We start from the raw sequence: 18,489 nt of genomic DNA, 5'->3' as shown, positions 1-18,489 counted from the left end.
CGTCCAAGACAGATTTGTTTGTTCTTTTGGCAGTCCATGGTATATTCAATATTCTTCACCAACACTGCAATTCAAAGGTGTCAATTCTTCTTCAGTCTTCCAGCTTTCACATGCATAATGATGCGATTGAAAATACCATGGCTTGGGTCACGCGCACCTTGGTCTTCAAAGTGACATCTTTGCTTTTTAACAATTTAACTCTTCAAAGAGGTCCTTTGCAGCAGATTTACCCAATGCAAAGTGTCCTTTGAATTCTTGACTGCTGCTTCTATTGCTGTTGATTGAGTATCCATGGAAAATGAAATCCTTGACAATGACAACTTCAATCTTTTCTCCGTTTATCATGATGTTGCTTATTGGTCTAGTTGTGAGGATTTTTGTTTTCTTTATGTTAAGGCACAATCCATGCTGAAGGCTGTGGTTTCTCATCTTCATTAGTAAGTGCTTCAAGTTCTCTTCACTTTCAGCAAGCAAGGTTGTGTCATCTGCATAACGCAGGTTGTTAATGAGTCTTCCTTCTAAGCCGATGCCCTGTTCTTCTTCGTGTAGTCCAGCTTCTTGGATTATTTGCTCAGCATACAGATTGAATAGGTAAGGTGAAAGGATAAAATCCTGACACACACCTTTCCTGACTTTAAACCAATCAGTATCCCCTTGTTCTGTCTGAACAACTGCCTCTCGATCTATGTAAAGGTTCTTCATGAGCACAATTAAGTGTTCTGGAATTCCCATTCTTTGCAATGTTGTTCATAATTTGTTATGATTTGCACATATGCCTTCACATAGTCAATAAAAACATAAGAAAACATCCTTCTGGTATTCTCTGCTCTCAGCCAGGATCCATCTGACATCAACAGTGATATTCCTAGGTCCCTGTCCTCTTCTGCAACCAGCCTGAATTTCTGGCAGTTCCCTGTCAATACGCTGCTGCAGCCGTTTTTGAATGATCTTCAGCAAAATTTTGCTTGCGTGTGGTATTAATGATATTGTTCTATAATTTCCACATCTGGTTGGATCACGTTTCTTGGGAATAGGCATAAATATGGATCTCTTCCAGTCAGTTGGCCAGGAAGCTGTCTTCCGTATTTCTTGGCATAGACAAGTGAGCACCTCCAGAGCTGCATCTGTTTTTTGAAACATCTCAATTGATATTCCATCAATTCCTGGAGCCTTGTTTTTTGCCAATGCCTTCAGTGCAGCTTGGACTTCTTCCTTTAGTACCATAGGTTCCTGATCATATGCTACCTCTGGAAATGGTTGAACATCAACTAATTCTTTTCGGTGTAATGACTCTGTGTATTTCTTCCAACTTCTTTTGATGCTTCCTGCTTCATTTAATATTTTCCCCACAGAATCCTTCACTATTACAACTTGAGACTTGAATTTTTTCCTCAGTTATTTCAGTTTTAAAAAAGCTGAGCATGTTCTTCCCTTTTGGTTTTCTATCTCCAGGTCTTTGCACATGCTATTATAATACTTTTTCTTCTCCTGTGACCCCTTGAAATCTTCTCTTCACTTCTTTTACTTCATCATTTCTTCCTTTTGCTTTAACTGCTCTATGTTCTTGAGCAAGTTTCGGAGTCTCCTCTGACATCCATCTTGGTCTTTTCTTTCTTTCCTGTCTTTTCAGTGACCTCTTGCTTTCTTCATGTATGGTGTCCTTGATGTCATTCCACAACTCATCTGGTCTTCGGTCACTAGTGTTCAATGCATTGAATCTATTCTTCAGATGGTCCCTAAATTCAGGTGGGGTATACTCAAGGTCATATTTTGGCTCTTGTGGACTTGCTCTGATTTTGTTCAGTGTCAGCTTGAACTTGCGTATGAGCACTTGATGGTCTGTTCCACAGTCAGGTCCCTGGCCTTGTTCTGACTGATGATATTGAGCTTTTCCAATGTCTTTTTCCACAGATGGAGTCAATTTGATTCCTGTGTGTTCCATCTGGCAAGGTCCATTTGTATAGTTGCCATGTAAGTTGGTGAAAGAAGGTATTTGCAGTGAAGAAGTCGCTGGTCTTGCAAAATCCTATAATTCGATCTCTGGCATTGTTTCTGTCAACAAGGCTGTATTTTCCAACTATAGATCTTTCTTTGTTTCCTACTTTCACATTCCAATCGCCAGTAGTTATCAATCCATCCTGATTGCATGTTTGATCAATTTCAGACTGCAGCAGCTGATAAAGATCTTCTATTTCTTCATCTTTGGCCTTAGTGGTTGGTGCATAAATTTGAATAATAGTTGTATTAACTGATCTTCCTTGTAGGCATATAGATATTGTCTTATCACTGACAGCGTTGTACTTCAGAATAGATCTCAAAATATTCTTTTTGAGGATGAATACAACACCATTCCTCTTCAAGTTGTCATTCCCAGCATAGTAGACTCTATGATTGTCCAATTCATCCTAGAATCCTTTAAATTTTCTCTCATATACTACATCTAAATATCATACAATTTTACTAGCTCTACTTTTAAATAATCAAATTCCAAAGAATTCTCTCCATTTCTACTGCTACTACTCTAGTCTGAGACACCATAAGCTCTCACCAGGATTTCCATAATAGCCTTCTAAGAGTTGCCCCTGCTAATTACTCAAGAGCCTGGACCACAAATACACACCTGTCAGAGTGATCCTTTTGGAACATAAATCAGATTACATCACAATTCTTCTTAAAAGCCTGCATGGCTACTCTTTACACTCAGTTTAAAAGCCACGTTATCTACCTAGACTATGAGTAGGGTGACAAAACAAAACAAAACAAAACAAAAAGATTGGAGAGTAATAAAGTAATTATAACAGAATAATAGACATGACAGTAGACTAACCTGGGCAAACTGGGATGTTTCATCACCCTACTGTTAATGTGCTTCATACTTTGTCCCTTGTTACCTCTCTGACATCTTCTGTTGTCAGCTTTCTCCTCTGCATTGATTTTGTCCTCGTTACAATGGTTTCTTTGTTCTTCCTCAAACACACCATTTAGTCTGGCAAACACCCAACTCAGAGCCTGTGCTCCCATGCTTCCATGTTCTTATTCTAGATATTTACCAGGCATACTCCTTCACCTTCTTACAGTCTTTGCCTCTTCAGTGAATATTACCCTAATCACTCAATTTAATACTAAATTTTAATTTTTTTCAATGTTTCTACATTTCTGTGAAGTTTAAACTAGATTAACTGTGCACCTTTCAAAGTGCTTAGCACATACCCAAAACTTGGCACATAGTAACCAGTAAATGCTAGCTATCAACATCAGCGGCAGCAGCATTATCATTACTGTTGTATATTTTAGAAGTAGTACAGATACATTTTCAGGTAAATTGAGATATTTACCCATTTGTTTAAAATGCTATAAATGCTCAAAATGCTTAGAGATAAATTTAGGCAATTTTTTTAACTCCTTGGTTTTATTAATACAAATTATTTCTTCACTTTGAAGGTGTCATTGAATTGGTTCCAACTTATAGCAACTCTATGTACAACAGAAGGAAACACCTGCCAGTCTAGGCCATCCTCACAAATGTTGCTATGTTTGAGCCCATTGTTGCAGCTACTGTGTCAATCCATCTCGTTGAGAGTCTTCCTCTTTTTCACTGACCCTCCACTTTACCATGTTTGATGTCTTTCTCTAGAGACTGGTCCCTCCGGATAACATGTCCAAAATACATGAGAGGAAGTCTTGCCGTCCTCACTACTAAGGAACATTCTGGCTGTACTTTGTCCAAGACAGATTTATTAGTTCTTCTGACAGTCCATTGTATGCTCCATATTCTTCACAAACACCACAATCCAAATTCATCAATTTTTTTATTGGTCTTCCTTATTCATTGTCCAGCTTTTGCACATATATGAGGTGATTGAAAATACCATGGCTTGGGTCAGGTTTACCTTAGTCCTCAAAGTGACACCTTTGCTTTTGAAAAACCTTTAAAGAGATCTTTTGCAGCAGATTTGCCCAATGAAATACATTGTTTGATTTCTTAACTGCTGCTTCCATGGGTGTTGATTGTGGCCCCAAGTAGAATAAAATCCTTGACAACTTCACTATTTTCTCCATTTTTCATGATATTGCTTATTTGTCCAGTTGTGAGCATCTTTATTTTCCTTATGTTGAGTTGTAACCCATACTTACATTGAAGTATGTATAAGAAAATCCTAAATGTTCAAATCAGGACAGTCCTAACTCTGACATATAGACACATATAGAAATATAAATATAGATTCTAAAAAATGTGTATTTTTAAAAAAGTAAACAAACATTTACAAAAAATTTTTGGTGAACCGTAATATTTTATGCAACATCCTCTAAAATTGTATGTAGCATCTGCAAACTGACATACACATGGTGAATCAGGTCATTAGCAGTATGTTATTCACTCATCAATTCCTAAGTCGGTGAAAATTCATTTAGGATATCATCATCTGAAGACAAAGAGTCTGAGATTTCATTAATATGATAAATTTCACCATCATCATTAAAGTCTAAGGTGCTTATCTTTTTCTTTACTTTCATCTACTGATTCGATTCATCTAATAACTATGAAATTTCAAATTTCTTCTATTTGCCAATATGGGTGCAAAATAAAAACTTCTTATTCTCAGCTGTGTACAATGACATTTAGAGGGAGACTAGAAAGATGATGTCTCCAGTTTTTTTAAATATCTTCTTGGAAGATGGCACAATATTTTGGACAACACAGTAAGAAAACAGAAGAATCATGATTTATTTCACCATTGCATCATTCTCCTAAGTGATGCCATTATTCCTTTCCTTCTTATTATTTATTTCTTTTTAACATAGTTGGAAATAGTAAGTAATCATAAGTAATTAATGTAAACATTCTTAAGATTGTGAAATATAAAAATGTTTCAAAATACAGGAAAATAAAAACATTAATATTCCATATCTTATTTTAGATACATAACAGAATTCAATGGAACCAAACGGTAATTGCAAGATAGAATAAATTTTATTTTATTAAATATAGATAAACTTCCTTTTCTTTCTTTGGAAGCCCTCTAATCAAGGATCAAAGTCTTCAAATAGGAATCTTTGAAAGCAGAACTTCTCAGAAAAGAAACTCAAAAACAAGAATTGGTCCAATAATCCTGATGCTAAACCAAGGTTAATCTATTTGGCATATTATACATACTTGATAAATATTAATCTTATTTTCTTTTTCTACTAAGATTCTACTCGATTTATTGACCCCCAAAGAAAGAGAGATTGGAATGAAGGAAAGTAGTAGAAAGAAAGCAACAGAGACAATATTAATATCTGTCCTGTAGGGTTGCTATGAGTCGGAATCGACTTGATGTCAACTGGTTTGTTGGCTTTTTTTTTTTTTTAGTATCTTCTTCTACACCTGTACCTACTTCAGGATTCACTGGATGGCACAAATGGTAAAGTGCTCAGCTACTAACCGAAACATTGGTGGTATGAATGCACTCAGAGATGCTTCAGAAGAAAGGCCTGGTAGTTTAATTTTGAAAGGTCATAACCATTGAAAGAAACCCTGGTGGTGTAGCGGTTAAGTGCTACAGCTGCTAACCAAGAGGTCGGCAGTTCAAATCCGCCAGGTGCTCTTTGGAAACTCTATGGGGCAGTTTTACTCTGTCCTATAGGGTCACTATGAGTCAGAATCGACTCCACAGCAGTGGCTTCTTCTTTTTCTTCTAACCATTGAAAATCCCTTGGAGCACAGTTCCACTTTCCATGAGTCAGAATTAAATCACAAAAACTTGTTTTAAAAAATTCATGTATATATACTTGTACCTGTATATACATCTGCATCTGAATCTATGTCTATATATTTAAAGAATAAAATAGTAAATATATTGTTATTGTTTTCAAGTGCCGTCAAGTCAGTTCCAACCCATAGCAAACTATGTACAACAGAAACACTGCCCAGTGCTGCACCATCCTCACCATGATTGCTATTTTTAAGCCCATTGCTATAGCCACTGTGTAACTCCATCTCATCTAGGGTCTTCCTCTTTTTCACTGACTATTTACCCTACCAAACATGATGTCCTTCTCCATGGACTGGTCCCTCTTGATAATATGTCCAAAGTATGTGAGACGAAGTCTTGCCATCCTCACTTCCAAGGAACACTCTGGCTGTGCTTCTTCCAGGACAGACTTGTTTGTTAACCTGGCAGTCCATGGTATATTAAATATTCTTTGCCAACATGATAATTCTAAGGCATCAATTCTTCTTCAGTCTTCCTTATTCATTGTCCAACTTTTTCATGCATATAAAGTGACTGAAAATATGACTTGGGTCAGGCAAGCTTTAGTCCTCAAAGTGATGTCTTTGCTTTTTAACACTTGAAAGAGGACTTTTAGAGCAGATTTTTCCAATGCACTATGTCATTTGATTTCTTGACTGCTGCTTCCATGGCTGTTGATTGTGGATCCAAGTAAAATGAAATCCTTGACAACATCAGTGTTTTTTCCATTGATCATGATGTTGCTGATTGGTCCAGCTTTGAGGATTTTTGTTTCCTTTGTGTTGAGGAGTAATTCACACTGAAGGCTGTAGTCTTTGGTCTTCATAAGTAACTGCTTCAAGTACTCTTCACTTTCAGCAAGCAATTTTGTGTCATCTGCATATCACAGGTTATTAGCGAGTCTTCCACCAATCCTTATATCAAGCTCTTCTTCATATAGACCAGCTTCTCGGGTTATTTGGGTAGCATACGGATTGAATGAATATGAGGAAAGGATACAGCCCTGATGCACGCATTTCCTGATTTTAAACCACTCATATCCCCTTGATCTGCTCAAACTACTGTCCTGTGGTCTGTGTATAGGTTCCACATAAGCAGAATTAAGTATTCTGGAATTCCCATTTTTCGCAATGTTATCCATAACTTGTTATGATCCACACAGTGGAATGCCCTTGGCATAGTCAATAAGCCATGGGTAAGTATCTTTGTGGTATTCTCTGTTTTCAGCCAAGATCAATCTGTCTTTCTCCATGTTCTTTTCTGAATCTGGCAATTCCCTGTTCAAGTACTGCAGCAACCATTTTTCAATTATAGCAAATAATTTCAGCTGTTTAAATTGATATCCAAAATGCACATTTTCTCAAATGCCACTAATACATTAGGAAGATTTGGTTATGTTATCTGCCACTTCACCAGAATTTGAGATTGCCAGAAATTAAAACAACCAAAAAAATGCAAAAATCTGTTGCATTAGGTTGAGTCTTATTAATTTTGAAGTGCATTTATTTTTTTCCCTCCTTTATATTTTTTAATAATTTTTATTGACCTTTAAGTGAACGTTTACAAATCAAGTCAGTCTGTCACATGTAAGCTTATATACACCTTACTCCATACTCCCACTTACTCTCCCCCTAATGAGTCAGCCCTTCCAGTCTCTCTTTTCGTGACAATTTTGCCAGTTTCTAACACTCTCTACCCTCCTATCTCCCCTCCAGACAAGAGATGCCAACACAGTCTCAAGTGTCCACCTGATACAAGTAGCTCACTCTTCATCAGCATCTCTCTCAAACCCATTGTCCAGTCCCTTCCACTTCTGATGAGTTGTCTTCAGGAATGGTTCCTGTCCTGGGCCAACAGAAGGTTTGGGGACCATGACCTCCGGGACTCCTCTAGTCTCAGTCAGACCATTAAGTCTGGTCTTTTTATGAGAATTTGGGGTCTGCATCCCTCTGATCTCCTGCTCTCAGGGGTTCTCTGTTGTGCTCCCTGTCAGGGCAGTCATCGGTTGTGGCCGGGCACCATCTAGTTCTTCTGGTCTCAGGATGATGTAAGTCTCTAGTTCATGTGGCCCTTTCTGTCTCTTGGGCTCATAGTTATTGTGTGACCTTGGTGTTCTTCATTCTCCTTTGATCCAGGTGGGTTGAGACCAATTGATGCATCTTAGATGGCCGCTTGTTAGCATTTAAGACCCCAGACGCCTCATTTCAAAGTGGGATGCAGAATGTTTTTATAATAGAATTATTTTGCCAATTGACTTAGAAGTCCCCTTAAGCCATAGTCCCCAAACCCCCGCCCTTGCTCCACTGACCTTTGAAGCATTCAGTTTATCCCGGAAACTTCTTTGCTTTTGGTCCAGTCCAGTTGAGCTGAACTTCCATGTATTGAATATTGTCCTTCCCTTCAGCTAAAGTAGTTCTTATCTACTAACTAATCAGTAAATAACCCTCTCTCACCCTCCCTCACTCCCCCCTCATAACCACAAATGTATGTGTTCTAATTTTGAAGTGCATTTATTTTCAAAAATTGAAGCATTAGGAAGTTGAATTCAATGTATATAAAATAGGTCACCACAAGATGTGATCACTGCCTATATGCACCAGGTAAAAGTAGAAAATACAAATGGCAACTGAATTTTTTAGTATCAGTTTTACGTGTTGACATTACTGGCCAATGATTTTTGTTATCCCGGTAAGCTATCCTTCAAAAATCAATTTCTAATAAATTTAATCGTGCTTCTGCCACACCAGTATTGTCTCCATGAGTGTAGAAGAAAATAATTCTACATTTATTCTGAGCTATTATTATACAATATATTTATATACGTAATATTTGTTACAACACTTCATTTAAGATTGACATTGTTATCTACATTTGATAATTGAAAAGTAGCAGTTAAAAAAACAAGTAGTTCTTTCAGGTCATATGAAGCCTGTTTCAATTTTTCACCTTTTTCCCCAAATAAGCCATAGAAGGATCATATGAAACAGCCTAAGAAAATTTATTTTCATTGATTTCTAATGGTACTTTTAAACTAATATTTAAATTAACTAGTGGTAAAAATTAACATAAGCATTAAAATAAAATCAGCAAATGTAAATGTAAAAAGTGTAACTAAAAAAAATTTTTTTGCTTCCAGTAAAAATACTAACTTTCAACTGTTCCTTTTATGGGAAATATAAAATATGAACAATTTTGAGTAAAAAACCACCACCGTGTTAGTCTATACATATCCTGTAAATAATTAGTATATTTTATTTAATAAATAAATTTGAAATTGAAATTCATTGCCAGCATGCAAAATATCGAGTATGTTAAAAATAGCATAGAATATGCTTTTGTTTGTTTAAGCATGTTTGTATGCCTGTGCGAGTGTGTATGCATTAATTGAGAAAGTCTTAAAGGGGAGGAATCTCAATCCTAATATTGATAAGGTTCCCAAAAAGTCATTTTAATTTGGTTCTTTGGAACTCTGTACATGCATTCCCTCAAACTCTGTATTATGTCTGATATAATATGTTCTGATGATTGTAGAAACATTACTTGAGCTTGAAAACTAGAGTTACCAATATCTTCATAGAAATATAGGTTTTAATCTTGACTTATTTACTGATTATTCATTAATTTGATCATTTGGCCAATATTTGTGGAACATGTGTTTATGCAAGGCACTATATTGATAAACTTGAGAACTACAGTCAATACTCTTCTGAAATTTCCCTTCTGTCAAGGAAGACAGACTAAAATATTGCATTAAATATTATGCATTTTACTTTGTCACAGCCTGAAATGGAAAATTGTTCCTTCATCACATGTTATAGCTGAAGGTAGGTTCCTTTCTATCAGTTCTCCTTCATTTGCTTTTACCAAACAATTTAAGGGAAAAAATCATTTTCCTGTTTTTTAATGTTCTTCCAGAATTTTAGACGATGAATCCCATGATTTAAAAGTGAATAACTAATAATAATTATTATACAGTTATAGGAGTCATAAATGACTGGCACGAGTGGTTAAATGCTCAAACCCACACAGACAAACCTGGAGAAAAGACCTGGCAATTGGCTTCTGAAAAGTCACAACTTTGAAAACCCCAAGAAGCACAATTCTACTCTGCAACACATGGGGTCCCCATGAGACAAAATCAACATGACAACAACTAGTTTGGTTTTTGGTTTCATGACTATTATAATACATAAGCAACATGAAAATATTAAAAAAAAAAGATAAAATTCAAAGATAAATGGAAATTCTAAAATTCCATTCCTGCACTATCTAAATGAGTGCACTCCCTGTTTCCTGGAAGTAGATACTCTGTCAAAGTCTCAGGTATAAAACATTTATTAGTGATCAATATCTGTGAAAGCAAGAGAATGGGAGCAGATTTGGGCCAAGGGAGAACACTGACTGATAGATTTCTGACAGTGGCTTTGCAAGCAGGTGGAGAGCTCTTAAACAGCCTTGCTGGTTTTGTTGCTAGGTGCTGTTCGGTTGGTTCTGACTTATTGCTACCCTAAGTACAAAAGAATAAAACACTGTCTGGTCCTGTACCATTCTCAAAATCACTGCTGTGTTTGAGCTCACTGATGTAGCCATTATGTCAATCCATCAAGTCAAGGGTCTTCATCTTTTTCACTGCTCTCTAATTTACCGTGCATGATGTCCTTGGTACTGGTTCCTCCTGATAACATGTCCAAAGTTCATGAGATGGAGTCTCTCCAACTTTGCTTCCAAGGAGCATTCTGAGTGCATTTCTTCCAAGGCAGACTTGTTCCTTCATCTGGCAGCCCATGATATATTCATTCATGGAATATTCCATTGTGGATTCAAGGGAAATGAAATTCTTGACAACATCAATCCCTTTTCCATTTATCATGATATTGCCTATTAGTCCAGTTGTGAGGATTTTTGTTTTCTTTATGTTGGGGTACAATCCGTACTGAAGGCTGCACTCTTTGATCTTCATCAGTAAGTGCAGCAAGTCCTCTTCACTTTCAGCAAGCAAGGCTGTGTCATCTGCATATCACAGTTTGTTAATGAGTCTTCCATCAATCCTTATGCCACATTCTTCTTCTTAGAGTCCAGACTCTTGAATTATTTGCTCAGCATACAGGTTGAACAATTATGATGAAAGAGTGAAACTCTGACACAATTTTCTTGATTTTAAACCCTGCAGTATCCCCTTGCTCTGTTCCAACAACTGCCTCTTGATTTATGTACAGGTTTCTCTTAAGCATAATTAAGTCTTCTGGAATTTCCATTCTTTGCAATATTATCCATAATTTGTTATGATCTACACATTTGAATACCTTTTCATAGTCAATAAAACACAGGTAAACATCTTTCTGGTATTCACTGCTTTCAGCCAAATCCATCTGTTATTGCAATGATATCCCTACTTCCACATGCTCTTCTGAATCTGGCTCAAATCTCTGGCAGTTCCCTTCGATGTCCTGCTGCAACCACTTTTGAATGATCTTCAGCAAAATATTACTAGCGTGTGATATTAATGATACTTTTTGGTGATTTTCCCATTTGATTGGATCACCTTTCTTTGGAATGGCAGATATATGAGTGTCTTCCAGTCGGTTCGCCTGGTAGCTGCCTTCCAAGTTTCTTGGCAGAGATGAGTGAGCACTGCCAGCATTGCATCCTTTGTTGAAACATCTCATTTGATATTCTGTCAAATCTTGGAGGCTTGTTTTTCACAAATGCCTTCAATGCAGCTTGGACTTCTTCCTTCAATACCATCTATTCTTGATCATATGCTACCTCCTGAAATGGTTGAACATTGACCAATTCTTTTTGGTACAGTGACTGTATGTATTTCTTCCATCTTCTTTTGACGCTTCCTGGGTCATTCAATATTTACCCATAAAAAAAACCCCGGTACTGTTGACATAGAATCCTTAATAATTGCAACTCGAGGCTTGAATTTTTTTTTCAGTTCTTTCAGCTTGAGAAATGCTGACTGCATGCTTCCTTTTTGGTTTTGTAACTCTAGGTCTTTGCACATGTCATTATAATACTTCACTTTGTCTTCTTGATCTGCCATTTCTTCTGTTTGCTTTAGCTATTCTACTTTCAAGAACAAGTTTCAGAGTCTCCTGACATTCATTTTGATTTTTTCTTTCTTTCCTGTCTTTCTAATGATCATTTGCTTTCCTCAAGTATGATGTCCTGGTCTTAGGTCATTAGCCTGGTCTTAGGTCATTAATGTTCAATGCGTCAAACCTATTCTTGACATAGTCTCAAAATTCAGGTGGGATATACTCAAAGTTGTATTTTGGCTTCTGTGAGCTTGTTTTAATTTTCTTCAACTTCAACTTTTACTACTTGCATATAAACAATTGATGATCTGTTCAGAAGTCGGCCTCTGGCCTTGTTCTGATTGATGACATTGAGCTTTTCCATTGTCTATTTCCACAGATGTGGTAGATTTGATTCTTATGTTTTCCATCCAGTGAGATTCACGTGTATAGTCACCATTAAGTTGCTGAAAATGGTATTTGCAATGAATAAGTTTTTGGTCTTGCAAAAATTCTATCACGTGATCTCTGGCATCATTTCTATCCCCTTAGTCATATTTTCCAAATTCCGTCCTGCTTCATTTCCATCTTTCACATTCCAATCACTAGTAATTATCAATGCATCTTGATTGCATGTTTGATCAGTTTCAGACTGCAGAAGTTAGTAAAAATCTTTAATTTCCATATCTTTGGAATTATTATTTGGTGTGTAAATTTGAATAATAGTCATATTAACTTCGTCTTCCTTGTAGGCATATGGGTATTATCCTATCACTGACAGAAGTGTTCTTTTTAACCATGAACATGAAGCCATTCCTCTTCAATTTGTCCTTTCTAGCGTAGTAGACTATATGATTGTCTGATTCAAAATGGCCAATACTAGTGCATTTCAGCTCACTAATGTCTAGGATATTGATCCTTATGTATTCTATTTCATTTTTGGTGACTTCCAATTGTCTAGATTCATACCTTGCAGAATTAGTGTCCTTCAATATGGTCTCACATCAGGCTGAAATGAATGGGTTTTATTTCCCCTCCTACTCACTCATTGTTATACCATTCCTGGGGATATGGGCAGCCCCAGGAATGTTATAACATTGAGTGAAGTGTGTCTCTGAAACTGAGTCAAATGGTGGTGGAGCCCACAGCAGAAGGGTGTCTACTAACTCCACACCATGAAGTTAGATGGCAAGAGCTTATTTGAAGTGATATATGAGTAGCAAATATACTCACCCTTTGCACAACTCAGATCTACCCTATATATAAGTTTGGTGAATAGCTACTACAGGATTTTGGTCAGCATCTCTTCTAGAATGGAAACGTAGAGAAAGGAAGTTGGTTAGTAAACTTCATCCCTTGCTATTGTAGTTATTCTCAGTTCTGCAATTAATTCTCATTATTTCCCTCTCTCTTATCCATTCTTATCCTCAACTATCCACTTTTCTAGTCTCAGGAGCAGACTTGGTAGTGTGACTGAAACTCTCAATGTTTAAAAGTCTGATTTCTTGGTTACCATGTCCTTCATGTTTGTATACAGCTCTTTGTCCAATTACAGTTAAAATTGGGCAAAGGAATAAGTAGATAATATCTTTCCCAAACATACCTTTCCACGTCCCCATTGCATAATATTAACTCTGCTCCCTCTTTAGGTTAAAGGTCAAGTATCCTTGCCAAAACAGTGGCTTACTTTCTAGGTCTGTGGTCCCTGAATGCAAGGAGTCCAAAATGTTCAGCAAGCTTGCATTGTAATTCAATGAAGATGTTGTTGTGTCCTTTCAGGGCCCCATTGAGGTCAAGGATATCTAATCCAGAACACCCTGGATTTGAAGAAATAGGAAATTTGAAATACCATAGTGAGGCATTATACGGGATGTTAAGTGTGGTTACTGTTGCTTCTGGTCAACTGTTCCTGGGCCCGTGCATTTTTTTCCTATATGCAAAAGGGTTGTATAAATATCTTTGATTCAATTCATATACTATAACCTGAAGGATGGGATCCCATTTTACACATCACGACCTTCAAACGAGTGCTTTAGGTATGTCTTCAGCAGTCTGATCCAATACTCTATCATTCAGGAAGCATCTGCATGGTATGTAAGCAATACAAAGAGTAGATTCTACAGACACAGGCCCATTACTGGGAATCCTTTACTCTTAACTGGGTTCCCTGCTCTTCCATGATTTTTTTGAGATCTAGTGCTTTTAGATGATTGTTGAATCTTTGTTGGAAGAAAAGACAAATCTATAACCATAATGTTTTTATTCCTGCGAGTATGAATCATTAGCCCTAACAGACTAGAATGGTCCAAATGTATCTAAATTGTCATCAGGTAGACAGTTTTATATCAGCCTTGGTAAATGGAGGCAATGCTGTTGGGTCCATGCTTAGTCACCATGTTTGACCCCTTGGCCATCACTTAATCTTGACGCTCAATATATAATAGTGATGGCAAGCTTCTCAGATAAATCTCACTACTTCATTTCAATAGTTTCATGGTCCTACTTTCTTCCTTTTTATCAGTGAGCCAAGTTTTAAAACAACTTTTCCTACTCTCAGTCTTAGTCTATAAGTAAAAAACACTACTCACCTTCACAGTGATGCTAGTATCCCTTAAAACCTTGGTAAATTGTGTGCTTTGGGGCTTTTCCATGGAACATAATTAATGGTGGACCTTCCCTTAATGGAAAGTGTATCTATATCAGTATGCCCACTTCCCTGAGTCTTTTTTTTTAATTTTTTTATTAACTTTTATTGAGCTTCAAGTGAACGTTTACAAATCAAGTCAGACTGTCACATATAAGTTTATATACACCTTACTCCGTACTCCCACTTGCTCTTCCCCTAATGAGTCAGCCCTTCCAGTCTCTCCTTTCGTGACAATTTTGCCAGCTTCCAACTCTCTCTATCCTCCCATCCCCCCTCCAGACAGGAGATGCCAACACAGTCTCAAGTGTCCACCTGATATAATTAGCTCACTCTTCATCAGCATCTCTTTCCTACTCACTGTCCAGTCCCTTTCATGTTTGAAGAGTTGTCTTTGGGAATGGTTCCCGTCCTGTGCCAACAGAAGGTTTGGGGACCATGACCACTGGGATTCCTCTAGTCTCAGTCAGAGCATTAATTATGGTCTTTTTATGAGAATTTGGGGTCTGCATCCCTCTGATCTCCTGCTCCCTCAGGGTTTCTCTGTTGTGCTCCCTGTCAGGGCAGTCATCGATTGTGGCCAGGCACCAACTAGTTTTTCTGGTCTCAGGATGATGTAGGTCTCTGGTTCATGTGGCCCTTTCTGTCTCTTGCGCTCTTAGTTGTCGTGTAACCTTGAAAAAGGCCCAATTAACTGACACTGGGCCTTTGTCAAATACCAGCTGCTCATATGTGGATGGATTTATCTCTGGATCCTCAATTCTGTTCCACTGGTCTATGTGTCTGTTGTTGTACCAGTACCAGGCTGTTTTCACTACTGTGGCTGTATAATAGCTTCTGAGATCAGGTAGAGTGAGGCCTCCCACTTTCTTCTTCTTTTTCAGTAATGCTTTGCTTATCCAGGGCTTCTTTCCCTTCCATATGAAGTTGGTGATTTGTTTCTCTATCACCTTAAAAAATGACATTGGAATTTGGATCAGAAGTGCATTGTATGTATAGATGGCTTTTGGTAGAATAGACATTTTTACTATGTTAAGTCTTCCTATCCATGAGCAAGGTATGTTTTTTCACTTAAGTATGTCCTTCTTAATTTCTTGTAGTAGAACTTTGTAGTTTTCTTTGTATAGGTCTTTTACATCCTTGGTAAGATTTATTCCTAGGTATTTTATCTTCTTGGGGGCTACTGTGAATGGTATTGCTTTGGTTATTTCCTCTTCAGTGTTCTTTTTGTTGATGTAGAGGAATCCAAGTGATTTTTGTATGGTTATCTTATAACCTGAGACTCTGCCAAACTCTTCTATTAGTTTCAGTAGTTTTCTGGAGGATTCCTTAGGGTTTTCTGTGTATAAGATCATGTCATCTGCAAATAGAGATAATTTTACTTCCTCTTTGCCAATCCGGATGCCCTTTATTTCTTTGTCTAGCCTAATTGCTCTGGCTAGGACTTCTAGCACAATGTTGAATAAGACCAGTGATAAAGGGCATCCTTGTCTGGTTCCCATTCTCAAGGGAAATGGTTTCAAGCTCTCTCCATTTAGAGTGATGTTGGCTGTTGGCTTTTTATAGATGCCCTTTATTATGTTGAGGAATTTTCCTTCAATTCCGATTTTGGTGAGAGTTTTTATCGTAAATGGGTGTTGGACTTTGTCAAATGCCTTTTCTGCAGCAATTGATAAGATCATGTGGTTTTTGTCTTTTGTTTTATTTATATGGTGGATTACATTAATGATTTTTCTAATATTAAACCAGCCTTGCATATCTGTTATAAATCTCACTTGGTCGTGGTGAATTATTTTTTTTGATATGTTGTTGAATTCTATTGGCTAGAAGTTTGTTGAGGATTTTTGCATCTATGTTCATGAGGGATATAGGTCTGTAATTTTCTTTTTTTCTGATGTCTTTACCTGGTTTTGGTATCAGGGAGATGGTGGCTTCATAGAATGAGTTGGGTAGTATTCTGTCATTTTCTATGCTTTGAAATACTTTTAGTAGTAGTGGAGTTATCTCTTCTCTGAAAGTTTGGTAGAACTCTGCAGTATAGCCATATGGGCCAGGGCTTTTTTTGGTTGGGAGTTTTTTGATTACCGTTTCAATCTCTTTTTTTGTTATGGGTCTATTTAGTTATTCTACTTCTGATTGTGTTAGTTTAGGTAGGTAGTGTTTTTCCAGGAATTCATCCATTTCTTCTAGGTTTGCAAGTTTGTTAGAGTACAATTTTTCATAATAATCTGATACGATTCTTTTAATTTCAGTTGGGTCTGTTGTGATGTGGCCCTTCTCGTTTCTTATTCGGGTTATTTGTTTCCTTTCCTGTATTTCTTTAGTCAGTCTGACCAATGGTTTATCAATTTTGTTAATTTTTTCAAAGAACCAGCTTTTGGCTTTGTTAATTCTTTCCATTGTTTTTCTGTTCTCTAATTCATTTAGTTCAGCTCTAATTTTTATTATTTGTTTTCTTCGGGTGCCTGATGGATTCTTTTGTTACTCACTTTCTATTTGTTCAAGTTGTGAGGACAGTTCTCTGATTTTGGCTCTTTCTTCTTTTTGTATGTGTGCATTTATCGATATAAATTGGCCTCTGAGCACTGCTTTTGCTGTGTTCCAGAGGTTTTGATAGGAAGTATTTTCTTTCTCAGTGGATTCTATGAATTTCTTTATTCCCTCCGTAATGTCCTCTATAACCCAGTCTTTTTTCAGGAGGGTATTGTTCATTTTCCAAGTATTTGATTTCTTTTCCCTAGTTTTTCTGTGATTGATTTCTAGTTTTATTGCCTTGTGGTCTGAGAAGATGCTTTGTAATATTTTGAAGTTTTGGATTCTGCAAAGATTTGTTTTATGACCTAATATGTGGTCTATTCTAGAGAATGTTCCATGTGCGCTAGAAAAAAAAGTATACTTTGCAGCAGTTGGGTGGAGAGTTCTGTATAAGTCAATGAGGTCAAGTTGGTTGATTGTTGTAAGTAGGTCTTCCGTGTCTCTATTGAGCTTCTTACTGGATGTCCTGTTCTTCTCCAAAAGTGGTGAGTTGAAGTCTCCCACTATAATTGTGGAAGTGTCTATCTCACTTTTCAGTTCCATTAAAATTTGATTTATGTATCTTGCAGCCCTGTCATTGGGTGCATAAATATTTAATATGGTTATATCTTCCTGATCAATTGTCCCTTTTATCATTATGTAGTGTTCTTCTTTATCCTTTGTGGTGGATTTAAGTCTAAAGTCTATTTTGTCAGAAATTAATGTTGCTACTCCTTTTTTGCTTATTGTTTGCTTGATATATTTTTTTCCATCCTTTGAGTTTTAGTTTGTTTGTGTCTCTAGGTCTAAGGTGTGTCTCTTGTAGGCAGCATATAGACGGATCATGTTTCCTTATCCAGTCTGAGACTCTTTGTCTCTTTTTTGGTGCATTTAGTCCATTTACATTCAGCGTAATTATAGATAAGTGTTTAGTGTTGTCATTTTGATGCCTTTTTGTGTGTGTTGTTGACAATTTCATTTTTCCTCTTATTTTTTTGTGCTGAGACATTTTTCTTTGTAAATAGTGAGATCCTCATTTTCATAGTATTTGACTTTATGTTTGTTGAGTCGTTACGTTTTTCTTGGCTTTTATTTTGAGTTATGGAGTTGTTCTACCTCTTTGTATTTACCTTAATATTTACCCCTATTTTTCTAAGTAAAAACCTAACTTGTATTGTCCTATATCGCCTTGTATCCCTCTCCATATGGCAGTTCTATGCCTCCTGTATTTAGTCACCCTTTTTGATTACTGTGATCTTTTACATATTGACTTCAATGATTTCCTGTTTTGAGCATTTTTTTAAATTTATCTTAATTTGTTTTTGTGATTTCCCTATTTGAGTTGATATCAGGATGTTCTGTTTTGTGACCTTGTGTTGTGCTGGTATCTGATATTATTGGTTTTCTGACCAAACAATATCCTTTAGTATTTCTTGTAGCTTTGATTTGTTTTTGCAGATTCTCTAAGCTTGTGTTTATCTGTAAATATCTTAATTTCGCCTTCACATTTCAGAGAGAGTTTTGCTGGATATATGATCCTTGGCTGGCAGTTTTTCTCCTTCAGTGCTCTGTA

At 36.8% G+C, this 18,489-nt stretch overlaps 1 pseudogene; it reads right to left on the bottom strand.

Annotated features, from left to right (window-relative positions):
* LOC126066241 (uncharacterized) overlaps nucleotides 1-3,021 on the bottom strand; it is a 99,247-nt pseudogene extending 96,226 nt beyond the window's left edge.
* Nucleotides 3,022-18,489: the final 15,468 nt, after the last annotated feature.

This window comes from Elephas maximus, chromosome 23 (assembly GCF_024166365.1).
Source record: "Elephas maximus indicus isolate mEleMax1 chromosome 23, mEleMax1 primary haplotype, whole genome shotgun sequence".
In the NCBI taxonomy this organism is placed as follows: Eukaryota; Metazoa; Chordata; class Mammalia; order Proboscidea; family Elephantidae; genus Elephas; species Elephas maximus.
The sequence above is the reverse complement of the archived record's forward strand: the minus strand, read 5'-3'. Positions and strand labels throughout refer to the sequence as shown.